Source organism: Hibiscus syriacus, unplaced genomic scaffold, assembly GCF_006381635.1.
Source record: "Hibiscus syriacus cultivar Baekdansim isolate YM2019G1 unplaced genomic scaffold, ASM638163v2 tig00111937_pilon, whole genome shotgun sequence".
NCBI lineage: Eukaryota > Viridiplantae > Streptophyta > Magnoliopsida > Malvales > Malvaceae > Hibiscus > Hibiscus syriacus.
Genome location: NW_024063215.1, coordinates 487,144 through 513,281, shown reverse-complemented (window position 1 = coordinate 513,281; position 26,138 = coordinate 487,144). Strand labels below are relative to the sequence as shown.

General features: G+C 33.3%; 1 pseudogene; it reads right to left on the bottom strand.

Annotated features, from left to right (window-relative positions):
- Nucleotides 1–872: 872 nt before the first annotated feature.
- LOC120173001 lies at nucleotides 873–26,138 on the bottom strand (annotated as a pseudogene).

The following is a 26,138-nucleotide window of genomic DNA, read 5'->3' as shown; positions in this document are numbered from 1 at the left end:
ATTATATTTATGGATTTAATATTTATATTGAATTTAGAGTACTTTTAAATATTACAAATTAAAATATAATATTTGATTTGAATATTAGTAGGATAATTATTCATTTGAATATATCAAATTAAAAAGATATTTATTATCTATTTAATTTTGAATATTAAAAGATAATTATATACTTTTGAATATTTCAAATTAAAATAATATTTGTTAAGTTTGAATAATAAAAGGATTGTATATCTTGTTAATATTTCAAATTTAAAAGATATAATTATCTATTTATTTTTTTATATTAAAAAATATCTAGTTGGATTAAAACTCTCTTAAAAATTTCCTATAAATACTCATCAAACAAGTTAGGTTTTTCATATCTCAGAATTCAATAACTTTTCTTCTCTTGAAAAATATTTTCTCTCCTTCTTAGAAAATATTCTTTTTCCTTCTTAGTTTTTCGGTGATAGTCGAAGGAAAGTATAATTCGTGATCTCGAAAGTTTGTGTAATTGTTCGCTGATCATTTAGTTGTTGTATCTTGGGAGACAGACGACCAAAGATCTCAATCACCTAAGCATTTGTTTCCTTTTATTTTTAAATAAATCTAATTTTTCCCTTTATATATATATATATATTAAAATACAATAATCACCATGTTCTTGTAAAAAATTAACTCTATTTACAATCACCCATTTTCAATACACGAGTTCTACCTCAATTTAGAAAGGGTTTATTATAGTGTCTTGCAATAATTTCAAGTAAAACTATGCTTAAATGTTAATTTAGTGGTTTGACATTTTTGATGATATTACTATCATTATTTCATAAAGAAGAGATTTGATCATCACTTATTTTGTCAAATCATGTAAAGAGCACATTTTAGAGTTAGAAATCCTCCTCCGGAAAGTTACAGGCAGTCTCTGGCCCTTGATCCATAAGCAGATTGCATGGCTTGGGAGTAACATCACTTGAAACCCCAGAAATTTCAGTGCAGTTCCATTGAATCTTCTTTGGCCTTTTTGCTAGCTCAATGGTGACATTAGATATGCATATACCAGAAAATGGATGCCCTAGAATCCCTTCCAATCTAGCTGCCATTGTCATATTCTCCGCAACAACATCTCGGAAGTTTATAATCCGGATAACCGGGATCACATTCGGATTATAATCGTTGTCAGGGTGAGAGCCATAGTTCCCTTCCATCCAAAACACCATTTTCATAGTTTTCATACTCATCCTCCTCATATATATGTCCTTGACATAGTTCCCTCTTCCCACGACGGTCTTGATTCGTTAGGCCGACTCCGAATTGATGCCTGTGATGTCTTCCACCTTAACGTCCTCGATCCCGCCGGACATCTTGCTACCGAGTGCAATCACCGCACTGAAAGGAGAAATACAGGTGAGACGTCTGATCACTAGTTGCTTTGTTGGCATGCCGAATTTGATACTATACTGATCACAGCCGCTCTTAACGGCTATACAATCATCTCCGGACACAATGTAGCAGTCCTCAATCCGAGTATTCATGAAGAGTCTGAAAGAACAACAGGAAGCGAAAACAAAGCCTATTAACATTGACTATGAAATTTAATCTTCAGTATTCATTGTCAACTTTCTCACCTGGATTGATCCCATCGGTATTCGGAGAAGTCACCGATGCGAGGATCGTTAACCATTTAACTACGACATTACTGCATTTTTTTTCATATCAAGCAACTTAGTAACATTATACAACATGTTGAAGAAAACATTAAGCAATCAGGGGAAAAAACCTGCTATAAACAGGATGAACATTCCAAGATGGGGAGTTCATCAATGTGATATTAGAGATTGAACATCTTGTGAGTACATTATCTCAATAAGGTAAGGCCTTGTGTATTAAAGCTCTCCCACCAGGTCACACCCTGACCATCAACAGTTCCATTTTCTCCTGAAAAAAATGTTGGGAAATCCATGATTAAGTACACATGATAAATCTAATATTTCGTTTCGATAAATCTCATCGACAATGATTATGGACCCGGATACCTGCTATCACAACATCGGTGAGGTTGGTTCCAAAAATAAGACTGATGTACCTTCCGCCAGCTGCATCCATTCCTCGACCGTAGGACGGTAGAGGGTCGATAACAGCCCATTCACTCTCATCATAGAACATGAACAAGAAAGGAGTCAATTAAAACTCACAAAGATGGATAAAAATTCAAATACACATTGCAACGGACACTTTCCAACCTGTGAAGCAAGAATAGTAGCATCCTTATGCAGATACAGAGTGAAATGGCTGGTAAGATTAAAGCTACTGGTTAGCCATTTTCCCGGCGGAATGAAGAGCAAAGATCTGCCATACGACACACACTGGCTGAGGCTAATAACAGCAGCCTGAAAAGCCATTGTATTTGATGTTACCCCATCACCAACACGACTAAAATCTGTCAAGGAGGCACTGAACCTTCTGCCGCAACCTGCTACCGAGTCTTCCGATGAGTCCAAAACTTTCACCTCTCGGTTTGCAGCACCATCTATATTAATCAAAACTAGAAGTATCCCAAGTAGTTGTTGGGAAATAAACTGAGTACGAGTAATTTCCCTATAACCAGATTAGCGAGAATGTGAAAAAAAAGTGGAAAATAATACCTGAAATTAATAACGGAGTTCAGCCAATTATGCCTATGTTTCCATACTGCTGCAGATCTTTTACTAAGAGAGAAAATTTACAGGTGTTTACAAAACACTCATTACTCACAAGAAAGCTCTCTAGTATTGGGAGAAAGAAATGATTTGGGATGATTTTGAAGCTAAATGAGCTAGGGTATTTATAGTTGAAGCTTAAGGACTAATCTTATAAATACCCTAAAGTTCAATGACTAAATGTGAATTATCCCATGCCAACAAATTCAATATTTGGTCTAGTACAAGCTATGACATACATCAAACTTCCAATTGCTGAGGCATATGGCACCTTCACCATGTGTGCACGTTCTTCCTCCGTCTTTGGTGAGTGTTCTTTGGAGAGTCTAAAATGAACACCTAAAGGTGTACTTACTGGTTTAGCATCTTGCATGTTGAACCTGGAGAGTACTTTGTTGATGTACTCAGCCTGTGATAACATCAAAGTCCCCGACTTTGTGTCTCTCTTAATCCTCATCCCAAGAATCTACTTTGCAGCTCCCATATTTCATTGCAAACTGCTTTGAAATTTTTTTGCTTCAAGTTTATAATCTCTTGCATGTCTGAGCCTGCAACGAGCATGTCTGAGGCTGCAACGAGCATGTCTTCTTGGCATCTGGTAAAACCACTGCTACTCATGAAACTATCGAACTTCTTGTACCACTGTCTAGGAGCTTGTTTTAGACCATACAAGCTCTTCTTCAACCTGCATACCAGGTTTTTCTTGCCTGCCTCTATGAAGCCTTCTGGCTGTCTCATATAGATATCTTCCTCCAAATCACCATGAAGGAAAGTTATCTTTACATCTAACTGCTCAAGATGTAGATTTTATGCAGCTACAATTTTCAACACAAGTCTGATTGTAGACAGTTTCACGACTGGAGAGAAAATTTCATTGTAGTCAATACCTTCTTTTTGCTGAAAACCTTTGACAACCAATCTCTCTTTGTAGCGTTTGCTCCCATCGTGCTATTCTTTGATCCTGTAAATCCACTTGTTGTGGAGCACTTTCTTGCCTGGTGGTAATTCAGGTAATTCCCATGTCTGATTTGACATAAGCGAGTCCATCTCATCTTTCATGGAAGACTCCCACTTGACTGAATCCTCCACCTGCATTGCTTCATCATAGCACTCTGGTTCACCATTATCAATCAACAACAAGTAGTGCAAAGAAGGCGAATAACGCTGGGTTGGTTTAAGAATTTTGGAGGAACGTCTCAGTTCTGGTGTTCCTGGTTCTTCTTGAACTGCTTCAGGACTAATCTGAACATCATTTCCAGAAATCTCCTCAAACTCAGCAAATTCCTTTGTTTCAGTTTCGGTATTGGAGTTACTTGATTCTATGGTTGACCTGTCTTTGTACATCATATTCTCATTGAAAATGATATCTCTGCTTTTGATGATCTTTCGATTTTCATAGTCCCAAAATCGATAACCGAACTCATCACCACCATAACCAACAAAGGCATATTTGTTGGACTTGGCGTCAAGTTTACTTCTTTCAGCAGAGTCTATGTGTACATAAGAAATACAACCAAACACTCTTAAGTGTGAAAGGTTTATTTCTTTCTTGCTTTAAACTTCCTCTGGTATTTTGTCATCCAAAGGAACTGAGTGCCCACGGTTGATCAGGTAAGTTGCAGTGTTGATAGCTTCAGCCCATAGAAATTTGGGCAATCCAACAAGAATCCTCATGCTTCTGGCACGTTCATTCAGAGTTTTGTTCATACGCTTTGCTACGCCATTCTGTTGCGGTGTCATGGGAACTGTTGTCTCCATCTTGATCCCATTGTTTGCGTAGAAATCTCTGAATCTACTGTTTCTGTACTCTCCTCTATTGTCAAACCTCAACCGCTTGACTTTCGAACCAGTCTTATTTTCCACCATGACCTTTCATTTTCTGAAAGTATTAAAGACTTCTGATTTCTTCTTCATAAAATAGACCCATACCATCATTGTTGAATCATCGATGAAGGTGACATAATATAGTGAGCCTGCAAAAGATGGAACTGAAGATGGTCCCCATACATCAGTATGAACCAACTCTAACCTTTCTGCCTTGGGCCTCTTGCCAATCTTTGCAAAACTGACTTTCTTTTGTTTGCCAAAGATGCAATCTTCACATAGTCCGACATCTACATTCTTTAGATCCGACAGCTTCCCTTTTGACAAAAGCGTCTTCATCCCTTTCGCGCTCATATGTCCAAGCCTTTGGTGTCATAGGTTTGATTTTCCATCAGCATCTGCGACTGCAATGATATTCTCTAAATTTGAGGTTACATAAAGAGTACCAGTCTTCTTACCACGAGCAATGACGAGTGCTCCTTTGGTAATCTTCCATTCACAACCTGAAAAGGTTGTGCTATATCCTTCTCCATCAAGCTGTCCTACAGAAATCAAGTTTCTTTTGAGGCCAAGAATATGTGTAACACCCATAACCCGTATAATTATACCTATACAGATATAGATGTCACCCGAATTTTCGAAAACCATTATCCAATTTACACAGCGATTTAAAATTTATTTTCTTAAAATGGTAATTGATATTATAAAATATCATATCATATAATTTATATTTTTTTATAGCATATTTAATTCAAAAGATTTTTTATGAATAGTGATGAATAGTACCGTGAACAGTTAACAGTGTACCAATGTACTACTACAGTGACGTGAATAGTAAATTCAGCATTATACATATAAATTCATAAAAATTTATCCTTTCATCAAAGCAAGTAAAACTTAATAATTACATGCCACTAATATAGTCAACATTACATCTTAGGATGTCTTACTAATATTGAAAATATACACCTCGATGCTTGATGTCGCGTTAAACTCTTTATTTCACTACTGGCTTTTTACCTACGCGTGAAAACCATCATACGCTAAGTATATACTTAGTGAGGCAATTAAAAACAATAATCAGTGCAATACAATTCATGCATGATTTTCAATGTCAAATTCAAAATGCCATAACATCATTTTATTTGCATATCCAATATTTTACCATTTATTTCCATAAGCTCGTAAGCTTATTTTACCAAAATAATTATCATTTGTCCCATAAGCTCGTAAGCTTATTTTTACCCATATAATTGCCAATATTCCATAAGCTCGTAAGCTTATTTGCATGCTTACCATTTATTAAGCAATAAACCATAATCCATAGCCTATAGCCCAATATACAACCCTGAGGACCCTGGGTATTCGAGTAATATTTGCACCGTAGTGCTACACCTAAGGTCGTTCCCACCATATACACCGAAGTGTATTACACATAAGGTTATGCCCACCATATACACCGAAGTGTATTACGCATAAGGTCGTACCCACTATACACCGAAGTGTATTACACATAAGGTCATGCCCACCATGTACACTTAGTGCCCTTACACACTATAGTGTAATATAAACATGCAGTTGCTATACTCTATGGCATGCCAACTATACCCTATCCCTCAATGACTTACTTGGGCATATAGTCTATTTTATTCAATTCATCCATGGAAAAGTATATTATCAATAGTTAACATTGGGCAGTTCATACCTGAAAACATTCATGGTAAAATATCACATATTTCATAATCAATGCATTTTGATTTCATACCGTGATATTTCAATGTCTTGTCGAAGTTATAAAAATAACATATATCATGCTGATATAAATAAGGTTGACTTATCGCAAGTCTTCCTGATGATGTATAAAACATCCATGTATAATTTCATGCATGTATTGCACTCACCTTGACACTTTATAAAATCCACAATATGTGCCTCACTATGTTCCACAATAAACCCTTTTTATACTTGACTTGCTTCAATCGCAAATCAATCATGATCTATATATAAATCACAAATTCACAATGATATATATGTTAGCATTATACTAACATAAACATATCCCATAACAACTTCATTTCTACCAAATATTAAACACTTAATAATTCCTTTTAACATTGGAACCAACTTTTCCAATTTACACAAAATGGTCCTTCACCATTTTATCACTTAAATTCTTAATACCAAAATTCCAGCATTGTAATTACTATCATACAAATGCTTTACAAAGCCATAATTACATTTAAGTACCCCAACTATGCAAGTGTTGTACTTAAATCATCAATCTTTTCAAATTTCCAAAATAGTCATTTTTCACATATAACACTCATTTAAATTCCAATCAATAATTTCCAGTATAGTACATCAATTATACAACACTTACACAACAACCCATCAATTTTCCAAAATTTACGAATTGATCTCCAACTTTTCAAAAATTATGAAATGGTCCCCAATTTTTCTAAGGCTTGTAGAATATTTCCTTCATCATTCCCAACCCATATATAATTTTTTCATATTTTTTCTCATCCTTTAAGACCAAAGCCTAATGGTTTAAAGATCAAAACTAGGTTTTCCATGATTTTGATTCGATTCAAGCATGAAATCAACTTTCAATCAACCTTAAAACATTTCTACAATCAAATCCCTAATTATCTCTCATCAAAACACAAAGTTCTCCAACTTGATAGTTGGACAAATTTTATAGAATTAATTCTAGGAAGATTGAACATGTTATAACCATCAATCAAGCTTGAATATGAATCTACAACCTCAAAAACATTAAGATTCATCATCAACTTCATGATCCCTTATATGAACACGAACCCTTAGATTTGGGATCTTTGAAATCCAACAAAATTATAAAGCAATATTGGTACCAAATGATAACGTTTTTCGCGTAGATCACTTTCCTATTTCACTACATAACCCCAATTCCAAAGGAATTAGCTCAAAAATTGAAAATAAAATATTTTCTTACCTTCAAGCTTTCTCACGTGAAGATGCTGGAGAAGATGAACATTTAGCATGATATTTTAGATTCATATCATGCTTATCATCTTTTAAAATAATATTTAATCATTAACTTGAGAAAATACCAATATACCCTTAATATAACTTTAAAATCACCATTAAACCAAGATACATATCCTTATCATCTTCAAAATCAGATAAATATCAGCCTTGTCATCTTTCAATAGTCAAAAGATGAACAAATTAGTTTTCCACTTTACTGTTTTGTCCTTGTAATTTCCAAAAATTATAATTCAATCACTTTAATCAAACAATTCAAATTAAACATTGAATTAAACCATTAAATATTATTTTTTAACATTTTAAAAATGTGAAAATAATATTTTTATTTACTTATTTTCGTGACTCATATATAATTTTTTTAAAATTACATTTTGGTCCCTAAACTTTTCAAAGTTTATACTTTGATCACTAAACTTTTCAAAGTTTATACTTTGGTCACCAAACTTTATCAAATTTATAATTTGGCCACTAAATAAATCTATTTATGAAATAAAATTCTTTTTGGGAAAATCACCACTTAATTCCCTAAACTTTTTCTCAATTATTCTACTTTAACCATCAAACATTCAAAATTTTCATTTTGGCCATTATCCAAAATTTTGGGGTATTACAATATGTCTCACTCTTTTCAGCGTCCAGGTGGTCTGGTTTGGCAACTTTAATCGAATATCTCCTTTTATGACGATCTTTAAGGTTTCATCATCAGCTAGATGAACCTTCCCAAAATCACCACTGACATAGTTCTCAATGATTTCTTGGCATGGGTGGAGTGGAAAGATGCCCCTGAATCCAAGATCCATGATTCAATCGGACTGTTGACGCTTAAAATCATGGCATCACTTGTCTCCTCTGTCATGTTGGCAGATGGCTTCTCATACATACTGGAGAGAGTCGCCATAAGACCCGCCGTGGTCTTTTCCTCTGCTATGTTGAAAGCAACATTGCGGGATAACGTCAGTCGGATAACTACGAGGGCTTGTCTGTCGAGAAGAGCCCAGTCTTCATTTTTTTATGCCCTATGGTTGCTTTCCTGAGAGAGGTTGATATAGATTTTTCTGGTACAGAAAATCTTCAATCTGCATCTTCCAAAAGCCAAAGTCCGCACCATCGAACTTTTCAATTTTCACTTTCCCTTTGTCTATAGCCATCGCTCCCACTCGAATCTGGCTTCGTTTGGATCATTTCTGACAATTCTTGCGAACCACCGTGTATTAGAACATCTCCGTCGACAAATTCGTATCGCCGACAAATTTTTTACTATTCACAAAATTCACTATTCATGTGAATAGTAATGAATAGTAATCTCACAAAAAATTGACAAAATTCGCAACCAAAAGCTCTGATTACCAGTTGTTGGGAAATAAACTGAGTACAAGTAATTTCCCTATAACCAGATTACTGAGAATGCGAAATAAAAGTGGAAAAATAATACCCGAAATTGATAACTTAGTTCAGCCAATTATGCCTACGTCTCCGGACTGTTGCAGATCTTTTACTAAGAGAAAACATTTACATGTGTTTACAAAACACTCACTACTCACAAGAAAGCTCTCTAGTATTGGGAGAAAGAAATGATTTAGGATGATTTTGAAGCTAAATGAGCTAGGGTATTTATAGTTAAAGCTTAAGGACTAATCTTATAAATACCCTAAAGTTCAATGACTAAATGTGAATTATCTCATTCCAACAAATTCAACATTTTACAGCTTCCCCATTCGGTGCATTATTGCACCGAAAAAAATCAGATTTTTATGCCCACCGATTTTGACTATTTTCCAACAGTAATAATATGTTACCATAAACCTGCGGATTGAACAAGTGCTAACATAAGAGCAATGAATAAAGCAGATGGATTTTCAATTTGAAAATGGTATTTTTGGTTACCTTTCTTCTTCCTGGAGTTGTCCACATCTCTTATAAACCAGAAAACAAATGTTGGTATTTTCTTTTTTGGTATGGAGTTTAAATAGAAACTGAGGTTTAAAAACATTGAGGAGCCTTCACTCTTCTTAAAGGGAAGAGTTACATGGAGAGGTTCAAGCAACACCGAAATTACAATTCAGTCCGTAAATAGTTTGGTATGTTGGCCTCTGCCCTTCAACAAATCTGTCTTTTTACTTCACACGGTTTTAATTGCAGTAAGGAAACAAGTTTTTAACGTAAGGTTTTCATTTCCTTTATCCACGAATCAAAGTAAAGGAATGCTTTTCTGTAGGTAATGTTGAGCAAGCAGGGTCTTTTGACCTATTTTGCCCATATAGAGCATCAAATGATTATCTTAGTTGATTTTGAGTCCAGTCAACATAAATTTGACAAATTAAAAAAAGGGTAAACTACGTATTTAGTATATAAACTATCGGTTTTAATACTTAAACTTTTAATTTTTTTTAAAATCATACATACCGTTTGTTTTATTTTAGTAACCCGTCGTTAAAAACTTAACGTGCTTAGTACCTAAACTATCAGTTTTGATCCAATTTAGTACTTAAACTTTTTTTTTCAAAATTTGAAGTTAAATTTTAAACAAAGATACTAAAATGAAATAAAAACTAAACTTTAGGTATGATTTTTAAAAAAATGAAAGTTAGGTACTAAATAGACCAAGACTAATATTTTGATACTGAATTTACCCAAAAATTTAAACCGTTGAATCATTTAAATTTCGATCGTTCTTTTAGAGACGTACACAAAATTATATGCTAAGAGAACAATATTTTTAAAGTTTAGGACAGGTTAAACTTATAAAACTCTAAGGTCCCCTAAAGTTCATCTTTGATTCTTTGTATCATGATTTGATCAATTTGAATATAAATTTAGTTATTTAGTTTGTTTAAATTATACATCAAATTAAATTAAAGAATAAACTACTCATTTAGTATCTAAACTATCAGTTTTAGTCCGTTTTAGTATCTAAACTTCCAATTTTTTTGAAAATATACCTAACGTTTGGTTTTCATTTCATTTTAGTACTCACCATTAAAAACTTAATACATTTAATACCTAAACTATCAATTTTGGCTGTTTTAGTACCTAAACTTTCAATTTGTTCAAAGCTTAACGTTAAATTTTGAACGGAGGTACTAAAATGAAACAAAAACTAAAGTATTTAACGATATGATACTAAAATGAAATAAAAACTAAAAGGATATATACTAAAATGAAATAAAAACTAAACTTTAATTTTGGTTTTAAAACAACTGAATGTATTAAAACGAATCAAAACTGATAGTTAGATACTGAAGGTATAATTTACCCCAAATTAAATGAAATAGGTACTTAATTGTTCGAAGTAAAATTGTCAGTGTGGAACAAAATGGTGGGATATAATTGAATATATGATTTTAATATTGATTTGAAAACGTGGTTCTTTGAACACAAAATGTCCAATAACCTGGGAGAGTGATATTTATAAATGGGAACCCCAACATCTATCTCTAACCAAACAGTTTCAGTGGATCGTGTGTGGGCGGGCACATGGAATGCGGACTGCAAACCCAAACCATTATGTCAGCTTTATGCCCTCACAATGTCTCACAACTTAAGAAAAAAATTAAGGTATTTGAAGTAAACTAAATCAGTAATTTGATATATATTTTTTAGTTATATTAAAATTTTTAACTTATTTAATTATATTAAGTTTATTTTTTAATTGATGTTAATTGTTACAATATTGACGTGATAATTAATAGTATTAATGTGAAGATCCGTAATGCTAATATGATGATAAACGATACTAATGTGATAGTCCACATATGAATGATGACATGATAGAGAGATTAAATTGATTTTTTAGCAACATGATATAAGCTACCTTAGTGGTTAAAGAGATAATTGTTATTTTTAGAGGTCCTAGAGGTTCAAGCACTAAAGATTGTAAGGGTAATGAGGTTCAAGCACTAGAGATAATTTCTATCAACGTAATTTTCTATGTAAAGAACGGAAAATATTGTCTAAAAAGAAACACGTGTGATATGTATCATGAAATATGTTAATATGAACCTGAATACGAACACGAACATGAACACGAACATAAATACGAACACGAACATTAATAAGGAAAGGTAAGATGTTAAATCTTGGGTGAAGTATGAAACATGAGGTATGTTTTGCTTGCTATGCTCATTTTTCATTTCGAATGTTGTTATGCTTTAATGTCATTTCTGGCTATAAGTTATAACACTAGACTCATGCAAAATTATAACACTGTATGAATGGCTATTTTTACATAGAGTGAGAAATAAAATTGGGTCTTCAAAGATCTCAACTTTTGATCAATTGAGCTAAGAATTCATTGATTTTTACGTAACAAATTTGTTTTATAAGATTATATCATACAATAAATTTAAATTAAATATTAACTTAAAAAAATATTGGATAATTTATAAAAAATATTCCCTAAAATTTTAATTTGATTTTAAGCTTGATTAACTTATAACACTGTGTATATATAATGAATATGGAGATAATATTTATCAATACTTCTAAAGATATTATAATAAGTATGAATAAAGCGACCTAAATGATTAAAGAGTTATTGTTATTTCTCGAGGTTTCGAGTTTGAGCACCACATATGTCAAGGGCATGAGTGTTCAATACCAAATGATTGAAACTCTTTAAAAATTGGGTTTTAATATGATTTTTTAATAATTTATAAATCCATATTATCAATTTTTTTATATTTAAGGGCTAATAAATAATTTAGATTGGAAAATCAAATTTTCAAAAAATAATTTTTTAAGTGGGTGGAAATAATTAGATAAATTTTGAGGTGTCAATTTTCTTAAAATGATGTCAATCATTTTTATAAAATTATATTAGTTTTACTTTTAATGTTTTATTTACAAAATTTAAAAAGGATTTTTTTAAAGAAATAAAAAAAATTTGGTGTTAGTTCCGGACATACTTATATTATAATTATATTTAAATAAGTTTTAATATATTGTTAATTCATTTTGCAGGTTTATGCTCTTGTGAGTTCTAACGTGATTATTAGGTAGGCAATAAACAAAACAAGTTGGGATTAAATTCATGTATTTGTCGGGAGTTAGTGGCGTTTTTCGTGGATGAGAATCCTTCTCCATTCAAATTGCAGGATTTCCACTTGAAGAGTTATTGGCACGTAATCAAGAATACAATTTGATATATATATATGGGTTAATATCCACTTATACCCGGTATAAAACTCAAAGTTTTTACATTTTTTTTGGACCATTGGATTGAGGGAAATTAAATGTTAAGATTATTTTTTTTCCCAATGAATATCTTCTTATTTTTACTGTTAATCCGAACCTTTAATTTTTCTCATCCAATGATCATAAAAGGGTGTAAAACTAAAAGAGTTTTACACAGTGTAAGTGAATTTTAACCCTATATATATACACATAAATGTGTGTTACGATCCACTTACACAATGTAAAACTCTTTAGTTTTACACAGATTTAGAACTGTTGGATGAGTGAAATCAAAGGTGTAGACATTAAATTTTTATTATTATTATTATAATAATTATCATTATAATTATTTTATTATTATTAATAAATAATTTTATTTATTTACAAACCCAAATATTAAATCCCAAGGCCCAATTACAAAACCCAAATGTGTAACCCTAATCCTAATTAAGGTTTACATCTCAGCCGCCGCCGCCTCAACTTCCAGCCACCGCTGCCGACATTTACACTGTCAGGTGACCTAACCAAATGCTGCTGGCGCCTTGCTGCCACGATACCACCATCACCGAAGTCTCCAGATGGCCACCCACGTCAACGTTATGGTGAGTCACCACATAGTTTGGTGACTCACCGAACTTGACCCTTGTATCGGGTCCAACGAGAGCCTCATTGAGGCTATAAAGCCATTACTGATCCTGCGAAATAAAAGAAACGGAGGGAGATACTGGAACAACAACCAACAACCAAAGACATTGCAAGAACTACACCAACGATCCCAGACAAATACAAACCGAAAGAAAAGAAGCCGAGAGACTTACCACCAAGGAGAGCCTTCAAACCATCGCCGGAGACGCTATTCTAAACGAGGTAAAAGCTTCGGTTTTTCTTATATCTATGGAGATCTAAGAAATTTTAGGAGGAGTAAAGGCCGGCTTCGGCACTAGGGTTAAAAAAAGGAAGCATTTGGTGTGGTCGGCGGTGGCCATCGACGCCGGAGCACGGCGATCGATTGGTGCTTGGGCTCCCTCCGGGCGGAGGTTTTAGGAGAGAGATGAGAGAAAAATATTCTCTCTCTGATAAAGAGAGAATGAAAAAGAAAAAAAAATGAAAGCAAATGGCTTAAAGAGCCGGTTAAAAGGGTATTTAAACCCCTTCCCAAACGACGCCGTTTTGGGGAGCGTACCTGTGTAATTTCCCTCATGGGAAAATCTCGTCCGCAGTCACTCTTAGTTTGTATTCTTTACAAATTAGTCATTGCAATCAACTTCTAATTATTTCAATTTAGTCTTTATATTTTATTTATTTATAGTTTAGTCATTATCTGTATTTTATACATATTTATGGTAAATACTTTATTTAGTCCCTGGTAATTTTAATAAATTTTATTTTAACCCGAATAATTAATATTAAGGCTAAATTGCATTGTTAGTACATATCTTTTTAATAATTCAAATTAGGATCTTTAGGTTTTATATTTTATATTTTTGTTACTGATTTTTTAATATTTTTCATTTTTGTCTATTAATTTATATATTATGTATTTTAATACTATATTTTTAATTTTATTTATTTTAGTCACTATTTAATTGCAATTTAATTTGTATTATTATCATTTCAATTTCAATATGTTTAATTTATTACTTTAATTATTATTTTATTATTATATTAGTCATATATATATATATATATATATATATATATATATATATTTAAATAATAATATTTATTTATTTTTAATATCAAAGAAAATGGCAGTCTTAAAGCAACTAGCTGTCATATTCTAGTATTTTAAAAATAAATAAATATCTTACTTATAAAAACCAGAAAATACATATTGTTTTAATTAAATTATTTTTTGTTAGACAAACAACAACAACAACAAAACCCTATTCCCATATGTAATGGGGTAAGGGGGAGCTAGGGTAGTAGGCTGCCCCCAACGCCAGGTTGAGAGCAGCTTCGGTGGAAGACCTCCGGCAGTCAGACAATTAAAAATAAAGATAAAATGCAATGCATGTATAAATAAATAAATAGTTGAACTCCTTGCATAAAATTTTCTGCATATAGACAGAAAACATAAGACTCAACTAAATTTAAAAAGAGAAAACATGAAGAGAATGATACACATAAGTCAACGATAGCAAGTTACTAGGAGGAATAAAGTCAAATGGGTTTAAAACCTAAAACTAATGCAACACTACTCCTCTACTCTAGTTCTAAGCCTTCAAAAATTCCAATGACAGAAACGAAAAAAAAGTATAAGTCATGGAAATTACTACAAAGGCATTAAAAGAAGACAGAGATGATACACACTATGGGTGACCCGCACTACTCGGCTACCCTGGTCTTAAGTCTCCATAATTTCCTATCAGAGGTCATGTCCTCGGTAAGGGCTAAATCCTTCAAATCAGATCTCAAGCAGTCTTTCCATTTCCACCTTGGTCGTCCTCTCCTTCTGGCACAATCGACTATAATCGACTCAACCCTCCTAACCGCATCTGACGGTTTTCGCCTAAGGACATGTCCAAACCACCGTAGTCTTCCCTCCCTCAATTTTTCGGATCAGGCACCACCCCCAAGGACATCCTAATAACAGAGTTTGGTGTCATGTCCCACAGTGTCCTACCACATTCCCATCGAAGCATTCTCATTTCTGCGGCCTCTATCCTCCTTACGTGATCCTTCTTGATTGCCCAACATTCTGATCCATACATCAGCGCTGGTCCTATTGCCATTCTATAAAATTTTCCCTTAAGTTTTAGAGGCACCTTCTTGTCACACAAAACTCCAGTAGCAGCCATCCACTTTAGCCATCCCGCCTTTATACGGTGTGTAACGTCATCATCTACACCCCCATCTTTATGTATCATCATTTTTCTTAGACAAAAATTATTATTTTTAATATTTATTTATTTTTCAAATATTAAGAAATGACAGTCTTAAAGTAACTAGATGTCCTTTTCTGATGTATTAAATAAATAATTATTTTATTTATAATTTATAAAAATTATTTAATATCTTTTTCTTCCTTAGAATCATCCGATTAAAATACGAAATAATAGGATCATAAATTAAATTTATATGTGAATTCTTAAATTCTACTATTAGAGACAATTTATAATCGACAATGACCAATTTTGGGTGTTGTGGGGGTGCTAATCTTTCCCCAAATGTAACCGACCACGAATGCCTTTTTATTATTAAAAAGAATGAATTTTTGGTTAAACGCAGACCAATTTATCTTTTAACTAATGTTTTCTTAAAAACTCTTTTAAAAGATGATTTTTACGTATTCGACCTACCTGACCCAAAAGGTCGATGGCGAATCCCAAAATATTTTATTAAAAACCATTTATTTATTCACATTACTTTTCCCGCCAAGTAAAAATTCGTACCCGGGCGAAAACTAGTTACGATAGCTTGGCGACTCCGCTGGGGATTGGTCAAACCTAAGTCGATTATATATTTTCTCTATAATTAGAAATTGAGAATCCAATTTTATTTAATTTATGATTCTTTTTATTTCTTTCAATTTATTTTATACCCTTGTATATTTATATTTAATTACTTCTTAGATATTAATTTTTGTGTTAATATTTCTCCTCACACAAAACACTTTCATTACATAAACATAAGCTATATACCCGAGCTCTTTTCCCTTTTAAGTGGGAGTGAAAGCGACGTCTTCGTAAGAATTTATTCTACGTGTCAGGCATAGGGAAATGTATCTCCTCGAATTTTGATCCGTTTAAGTCTGTGATGGACTAAGATTGAGGGTTTGGCAGCCTAAGGGGGCACTAACAAAGATAGTTCGAGTACCTTTACTCCTAGAACTGAAACCATGCATATAATAAACCCTAGAAATTCTCCTGATCTAAGACAATACTAAAACCCTGTCCATAGGTGTACACAAAGGATAAATAAACTCTAGCTTTTAATTTATTTAATTTATTATTTTTCTCTCTGAACAAAGGATGGAACTATAAATCATGCAGTTAGGTAAAATTTTCCAAACAAAGGATGGAACTAGAAAGTATGAGGTTAGGATTTATACCTTGATAGATAGATTTTTTTCCTTTCCATTTTTTTCCTTATATTATTTTTTATTTTTTATATACATTTTATTTTGTTCTAACTTATTTATATTGATTTCTTGTATTTGCATTGCATGATCATGGCATAACCAAAAGGTGTTGATTTGAAATATTGTTCATCAAATTGGAAAGTTTTCATAAATGGACAAAAAGTTTTATGATCAAGCAAAATATGACACAACCAGGGAATGACATCCTGAGGGAACTTTGAGGATAGAAGAGAGCTATGCACATAAATATCTTGTTATATTAATACCAAAAGTATTCCACAAAGATCCAGTTAGATTGATACCAAAAGTATTCTACGGTAAAAGTATCAGTCGGGCCATTCAGAATAAAGGAGGTTTTTATGAAGCTCAAGCATGTTATTTGAAGGATCAAAACAAGAAATTGAGCACAAAAATGGAAACCAAGCATGAAGATTTCCAAAAGATTAGTCAAACCTTTCAAAATGTTGGCATAGGAAACACCCCAGAAGAGTGGATAACAGGGGTCACCAAACTGAAAAAGAGTTATGACATACATGAACATCTTATCAAAGAACTCCGTCACCATAAAGATTCCCTTACAAGGGATAATGAGAAACATTGCCTACAACTCCGAAGGTTGACACAAAAGATGAAAAGAAAAAGAGAATGTCATGGAAGAAGTTGCAGTCCAGACAGGCAATATGGCCTATAAGCTGATAGACTTAGCTGACTTGACAAGGAATTAAAGGAGACTGATAATTCAACTGTTAAGCATGAATGGAAACTAACTTGGCTTTAGAGAAATTATGAGATAAAGTTATCCCCTATATGTAAAGTTTTGTTGAAGTTAGAACTGAAAGCTGTCCTCTACATGTAAAAATTTTGTTTGATGCACCGAAACTTTTGTGTTCAATGAAATTTGTTTTAAGATGATCACTCTTGAGAAACACCTTTTCATACATGCATTTGCATTTTGCATCTTTGCATTTTCATTTTTACATTTGAACTTTTATGTTTGCTTTTGTATTGCACAATTTGCATTTTTATTTTTGCATTTGCATCTTTGCATTTTTACATTTTCATTGTTGTATTTGCATCTTTGCATAATTACATTTTGTTTCAAACTATTTTACATACATGTAATCATGACAATGTGGAATAATTCGTGGAGAATTCCATGGCAGAATTTATGAAATCAAAATGGAGCTAACTTGGTCTTCCTAAAGAAGGATAAGAGCCATGAATGAGATTTTAGCAAGGGTTGGTAGAATCGAGAAACTGCAAGAGCAACTTATCAAGACTCAACAAGAAATGACTGATCATGCCCAAAAAGTTTCAGGTTGATTCAAAAGAACAAATGACCACGTTAATGGACATGATGAATGATATGATCCATGGAGAGAAACCCTTAGTGGATCCCACTGTAAAGGTTGTGAATAAGGTTCTGAATGATAATGATGAGTTCAAAGCAATATTGTCTGATGATCAAGAACCTATTAGGGAGCATGGTAATTCAAGATAGCTTCAAGATTTGGTCCCAAGGGGCAATTTAAAGAGTCTGGTGAATACTACCCCAATTATAGCTGAAATGAGCATCCAGAACCCCCTCGATCACAGGAGAGCATTTCGTCGTTCAGAATGATCAAGGAAAGTGAAAATCTCTCGAGCGAGAAAAACTCTGAAGGTGTTTCAAGAATCTATCTCAGATCTGTACCCTCATTTGGTTAAAGGTATATATTACACCAAGATTGGTGAAAGTGTCACCAAAACCTTATGCCCATTGCTATGATCAAAATAGCTTTTACAATTTTCACTTGGGGGTAAAGGGACATTCAACAAGGAGTTGTTGGCCACTGTTAAAATAAATATAGATGCTCGTTGACAAGGGAGTCTTGACACAAGAAATGATCAAGAAATGAGGGGAAAATAAGGATGAAAATCATGGGCCAAGTACACACCCAACATTTGAGGAATGATAGATCATAATAAAATAAACAAGTGGAAGTTGTTATCTACCACTGTAGTACTTTATATTTTCAGCATCTTGTTTAAACATGTTTTTTTGTTCCTTTCTGTCTCTTTGTGATAAATAAATTTGTGTTGCTTTTATGGTTATGAGCAAGAAATTAAATTTTAATTTTGAAATTTTTGAGTATCAAGTAGATTAAATATTATTTTTCAAGAATTATAAATCTCTGGAAAGTGGTAAAATTATACATTCCATATCTCATCCAATGCCAATTACTTGACCTTTACTAAAACCAAATCTTGATCATACATTTATCTGAGACTCTAAAGTCATGTCTCTACTTGTTTTTGAGATACCAAATCCAGATGTTTACCTTCGTGGGTAGAGTTGATTGGTTTATAATATTCCACCATATACACGACTTCAAAAGTCAAACATTTGTCCTTCCAAATACAAAACCATCATAAACCAAAAGACCTCAAAAGAACCAAACTTTCAAATTATCCGTGAATCTTCCCGCAAGAAGAGACTATATGAGGCATCATGGACCAACTTATCGAAGATAATTTCGAGTGATTGGGGCATACTCAAAGAAGAAGAAGAAAAAATTGATTTAGATAAATATATCATGCATTAATTACATTGTTTTCATGTAAATAAAGATTAATCTTGAATATTCATCCCCCTGGGGATACCTCTTTGTACAAAGGCTTCTGTGTATGAGATGACGAACGACATTGTTTCATTTATCCTTTCAAATATATATATATATACATCCCTTGTTGTCCCCTTTTGAGCCTATAATATTTTTTCTGATTCAACCTTAATCAAGGATCACCCTCCACATTGGGGAGCAAGAAGAAGGATATCTGCTAATAGGAATAAAGATTGTCAATTATGAAGACAAATCTTCATGAAATGAAGAGAGTTTTGAACTACAAGGTAGGTCAAATACAAAGTGCTTGAAGATCAATCCATTCAAGAATAACAAAAGAATTTCCAAAATGCAAGAGGAAAAGTAGGTGCTCAAAGCAATTGAAGTTCTATACTCATTCAAAAAAAATTGAATCAAGATAGGTGACTCATTGAGCCTCAAGCTACAAGGTTGATCCAGTGCAATTAGTTCAAAGATTCATATTCAACAAAAAGAGTGAGAAATGATGAAGATATGAGAAAATGGAAATAAAACCAAAAATTGACAGTCTAGAGGGATCCAAAAGAACAATGACAAGTAGAAAAGCATATCCAAGTCAAGCAAGGCAAGATTGAAGGCATCGGGATGAATTGATCCTTGGTTCAATTACCCTTAAACACTTGTTTGGGCCTTTTTATCCATTTCTTTTGTAACCATAAGCCCTGGCCTACGTTACGTACCTGAAAAGTCCATTCTAATCATACATGGATTTCTATGTGAAAGAGACTATCTTCAGATTTCATTCTGCTTCTCAAGTTTGATTTTTATTTACAAAAATTTGTTTTTTAAAATCTACATGATATAAAAATAATAAAAGGGGGTTTAAGATGTAAAATTTTAAATAACGTTTTGAAACCAAAGAAGGATTCGAGTCGAAAACCTGAAAAGGTGGCTCGAATATTGAATGGTGCAACAACGACATAAGAGACGATCTTAAGCTTTTGATGAAGCACCACACATCCCAAAGACGTTCCTGAGAGTCTGGAAACAAGAAGTATCTCTATGAGATGTGCATAAAAACCACTTTTTAAAGTTAGTGGAAGCTCAAAGTGACATATATGCTAGATCAACCTGATAGACCTTACTTTACCAGAATCAACCTACACCTTAAATCAATCAATAATTTTGACACTTGACATATGACTATGATTTTTTTTATTTAAAAGTGTAGTTGATTTATTTGATATTCATTAAACTCATTGTTTATGATTTGATTTTATTGTGAACCTGTAAGAAATAATACTTTACAAAATTCTTTCATTTTTTGATAAAGAAAGGAGAAAAAACATTTTCAAATAGGACAATCTCAAATGGGGAAGGTCCTTGAAGTAAATTGTTGCGTATTCTACCTCTATTGTAGAAAAAGAATAAGCAATGACAGAATGATAAAGCATTATTAAAAGCAAGTGGTATGAAAGTCCAAAAAGTCTGGAGAATTGAACTTGTAACGATCTCCTGAGACATTATTAGCCACTCATCAAGAAAGATTACCCTATTTAAAAGGGACACTTATCTCATGCTGATGGCAATTCACCAGACAAATTACTTCCCCCATCTACAAATCCATGTCCTCTAGCAGAGCCTCTAATCACAGAGCCATAAGTCTCATTAGGTGTATTATGGAATGAACAAGTCCCCCATATGCACTCTAGTTATACCATGATACTGGTTCAAGATTTGATACATCATTGTTGCTTCATCCATGCCGATCATTTTTCTTGTCAGGATTATATCCATTATGTCCTTCAGAAGATTGCTAAACTTGAAATTGAGAACTTATAGGCACAAAATAAGATATTGGAACATATTCTACATTTGTAGGCCTTTCATATAGGGTAACATTGGTTACAGGATTCCAAAAATAGAGATAACCAGTTTTATCATCAACTAAACCTTTCCATGGTTCGGGAAGAGTGGGATATATCTTTGAGCAACAGAAGAGGCAATCATTATAACAACCATTACAAGAAAAGAAACTAACAAAAATCCTCAAGTCCATTCAGATGATGTTTATTTCTTCCAGTAAAGTTGTTACATGGGATGCCACCGACAACAAGGTCAAATCCGTCAAATCTACTATCAATTGCTCCAACCGATCATCATTCAGTTCTTGCACAATCTGTTTTCAAAGGTATGCTGAACCGGTAAAGGGCAATCTCTCCATCATCGATCCCAGAGAAAAGAGACAGAATATTGATACCCCTGGGAACATGAATCTTAAAACTGAAAGATGATAAGCCATTTTGTCGACCTGGAATGGATTACCAAGCGATTTATACCACTCTGTCCGAGTAGACCCCTCCAGATCCAAAAAAATGGGCACCTCATTCAGAAGAGGCACATATCTCATACATTTTCGTCCAAATGATTGATTACTTCTTAAGTTTGGGACCACATGAAGAGAATTCCTAAAATTACTTTACAACACTGTTGTTTAGTGACACCAAAATGAGAATATTCAAGATAAACAATTTGGGGCACAAATAAAGCCACAAGTACCCATAACAGTGCATTGTCAAAATTGGACCTCGTGGAGATCATGATATTCAAGTCAAACAGACGTTAATAGCAAGCCTTACAATTTAGAATGTTGGGGCATTTTGAAGGCCAATTCAGGCAGATTCATGTGGGACATCTTGAAGGCTCATTTCAAACAGAAATAGAATGTTAGGGCATCTTGAATGCCTAATTAAAACAGAAATGATCTATGTGGGGTATTTTGAAGGCTCACAACAATATGAATATTTGGGCATTCTTGGAGGCTTATTTTAGCAAGAAGAAAATGTTGGGGCATGCTGAAAGCCCATTTCAATTATAATCAGGAATATTGAGGCATTTTGAACGCTTATAACAGAAAATGTTGGGGCATGCTGAAGGTCCATATCATTTTGCAGAACGATCATTGATTGGAGCAAATATTTCCAATAAGACAGAAATGTATGAAGAATGAAAATAGTGAAACAGTGATAGTAGAGTTGACTATACATAATTGTTTCGTTCATCAGGCAGTTTCATTAGAGTTCTATTGTTTAACAAATATCTATTCAACAAGTATGATTTCAAATACCCAATCTTCTTAACCATGTGTCACATGACAGCGTATTCTTTGTTAAGCCACATCAAGGTTGCATTGATAAAGATGATCCCCATGCAGACCATTCAATCCAGGGTTCAGTTCTTCAAGATCTCGACTTGGAGTTTGGTATTTTGTGTGTCAGTAATGATTGAACATATTTCTTTGAAGTTTCTGGCAGTTAGTTTCAACCATACTGTTGGGGCTACGAAACTGTTTTTTTACAACAATTTTTTCTTACTTGATGACATTGAATAGGGAAGCTCGAGATTATGTATATTACCCTTATTCCCATTGTTACTGGGGTTATCATTGCCAGTCGAGGTGAACTGAATTTTCATCTATTTGGTTTATCATGTGCGTTTAATCTACATCAGCAAGAATCCCATTGACCTATTTCTGTACATGGCTCCTATAGTTAATGTGTTTATACTTCATACAACACTCATTATGGAAGAAAACCTGATCGGTATCACACTTGCCCTTGCCCGAGATGATATCAAGATCAGTTGGTATCTATTATTCAATTCGACATTAGCATATTTTGTGAATTTGACCAACTTTTTGGTCATGAAACACACCAACATCCTATTTGTATTCCCACTGAGGTTTGTTCTCAAGTAGTCTTGTGACATCATATAAAAGATTTGAACACTATGCAAAGAGCTTCACTGGCAAACATCTGTGAAGAAGCCACATGAAAGGATAAATCTGTTGTCAAATGTATTACGAACATCTGTACAGAAGACACAGGAAAGGATGAATGTGTTGTCAAATGTTTTACTAACATCGGTGCGAAAACCACATGAAATGATGAATGTGTTGTCAAATGTATTACGAACATCTGTACAGAAGACACATGAAATGATGAATGTGTTGTCAAATGTTTGAAGAACATCTGTGTAGAAACACATGAAATGATGAATGTGTTGTCAAATGTTTTACGAACATCTGAGCAGAAGCAACAGGAAATGATGAATGTGTTGCCAAATGTTTTATGAACCAGTGATTATGGTGCTGAACTAATATGGTATTTCAATTTATGGACCCAAGATGAATTTTGACTTATTTACCCCCAAGGTTAGAAGTGAGATATAATGAAGATTTCTTTCCACAGAAGGGAAGCTGAAATTTTGTCAAATGTTTTACGAACATCTGAGTAGAAGCCACAGGAAAGGATGAATGCATTGCCAAATGTTTTATGAACCAATGATTATGGTGCTGAACCAATGTTATGATCATATGATTTTCATTTATTGATGCAAGATGAAGTTTTTCTTCTTAAACCCCAAGGTTAGAAGTGAGATATGATGAAGATTTCTTTCCATAGAAGGGAAACTGAAATTTTAACAACAAGAAACTAGTAGAGAAACTAAAATTGAACAATAGGTTGTTGTTAAACATCTCGACATGATATGGTCGAAGTTGCCTTATTCGAGATTTGATTAGATGTGGAAACATGAAAGGAATTAGGATAAATCCTCCTAATGATGTGTTTCAAGAGTCAAATCAGAACAGACGACGATCTCCTAATTAATCTCTGCTGAGTTCAGTATATCTACATCTACATTCTTCAAAGATGATAGATTCTCTCTTCAAAGATGATAGAGTCTCTTTTCAAAAATGAAAATTTTATTGGATTTCTACACAAGTCCAGATGAAGAAAAATGATGTTATGAAAGACAAAAATGGGGCATCAAGGTCATAATTCTGATTACGGCAAGAGTTCCACAAATGAAACATTTCTTTTGATACTTTAATGAAACAAAGAAGACAGAAAGAGGCAATTGGATCAAATGGTTCATCATAAATGCCAGCTTGAAATGACATTTTTGATTAAGTGAAGAAAGACCGAGTTCACCACTTTGAAGTCAAATGAAGATTGCATCAACATTTATGCATTCATAAGAACATCATTTGTATAATAAAAAATGCATTACATTGATACATTTGATTGCATTCAAGCATAAAGTTTTATAGGTTTTCAAATGAAAAAGAAGATTTATGATGGAAAATACCTTACAAGAAGAAGGTAGAATTCAAAACCTCAAATGCAGGAATCACACAAACATTTGAAGAATAGATGGACGCAATCCACAGAAGAATCATTATTTTAAAATGGGGCATGTTACCGAATCAACAAGTTATTTTGAAAAATGAGAAAACGATTTCCAAAGTTTCTCATTCAATCTTTTCTGAAAATGAAATTTTTGAATAGTGAGAAAACGATTTCCAAAGTTTCTTACTTAGTAAATTATTTCCCAAATTTATAAGTCCTACGGGCCATCCATAAGACCTTCAGTGCAGGATGTTTTCAAATACAATTTATCTCACTTGAGATTGTTTTTCTTAAAACAAAATTTGTCTCGCTTGAGACAATTTCACTCAAAACAATAATTTATCTCCCTTGAGATTTTTTTTCTTAAAACAAGATTCGTCTCGCTTGAGACAGTTTTACTAGAAACAGAAATTTCCATCACTCGATGGATCAACATTTCCAGAAAGAGTTCATAATGAGAAAAACTCATCTGAAAAGGAAGAAAAAGTTCATAATGGGAAGAACTTGTTCAACCTTTTGCTCGATTCTATCACAGAAGGAGATAGATCAGCATTAACATTTCCAAAGGAAGTTCATAATGAGAAGAACTCATCTGAAGAGGAAGAAAAAGTTCATAATGAGAAGAACTTGTTTAACCTTTTGCTCGATTCTATCACAGAAGGAGATAAATCAGCATCAACATTTCCAGAGGAAGTTAATAATGAGAAGAACTCATCTGAAGAGGAAGAAAAAGTTCATAATGAGAAGAACTTGTTCAACCTTTTGCTCGATTTTATCACAGAAGGAGATAGATCAGCATCAACATTTCCAGAGAAAGTTCATAATGAGAAGAACTCATCTGAAGAGGAATGTAAAGTTTATAATAAGAAGAACTTGTTCAACCCTTTGCTCGATTCTATCACAAAGGAGATAGAGCAGCAGAGCCATTTTCAGGTAGAGTTCATAATGAGAAGAATTCATCTGAAGAGGAAGAAGAAGTTCATAATAAGAAGAACTTGTTCGACTTTAGCTTGATTCATCTCCTATGGAGTTGAATAAAAGAAGAACCTCACTTGAGGATCAACATTTTCAGAGGAAGTTCATAATGAGAATAACTCATCTGAAGAGGAAGAAGAAGTTCATAATGAGAAGAACTTGTTCAACATTTCCAAGAGAAGTCAACTGAACAAAAATTTATTGCCTTTTCGTCTTTGACCTATTCTTGTTAACACAAGAAATGGGCAAAGAGGGGTAACTGTAGACATTAAATTTTTATCCCGGTTTTATTATTTTTATTATTATTATAATAATTATTATTATAATTATTTTATTATTATTATTAATATTAAGAAATAATTTTATTTATTTACAGGCCCAAATATTAAATCCCAAGGCCTAATTACAAGACCAAAATGTGTAACCCTAATCCCAATTAGGGTTTACATCTCAACTGCGGTCGTCTCAACTTCCAGCCGCCACTGCCGACATTTACACTGCCAGGTGACCCAACCAAATGCTGCCGACGCCTTGCTGCCACGATACCACCATCACCGAAGTCTACAGAAGGCCAGATGGCCACCCACGTCAACAT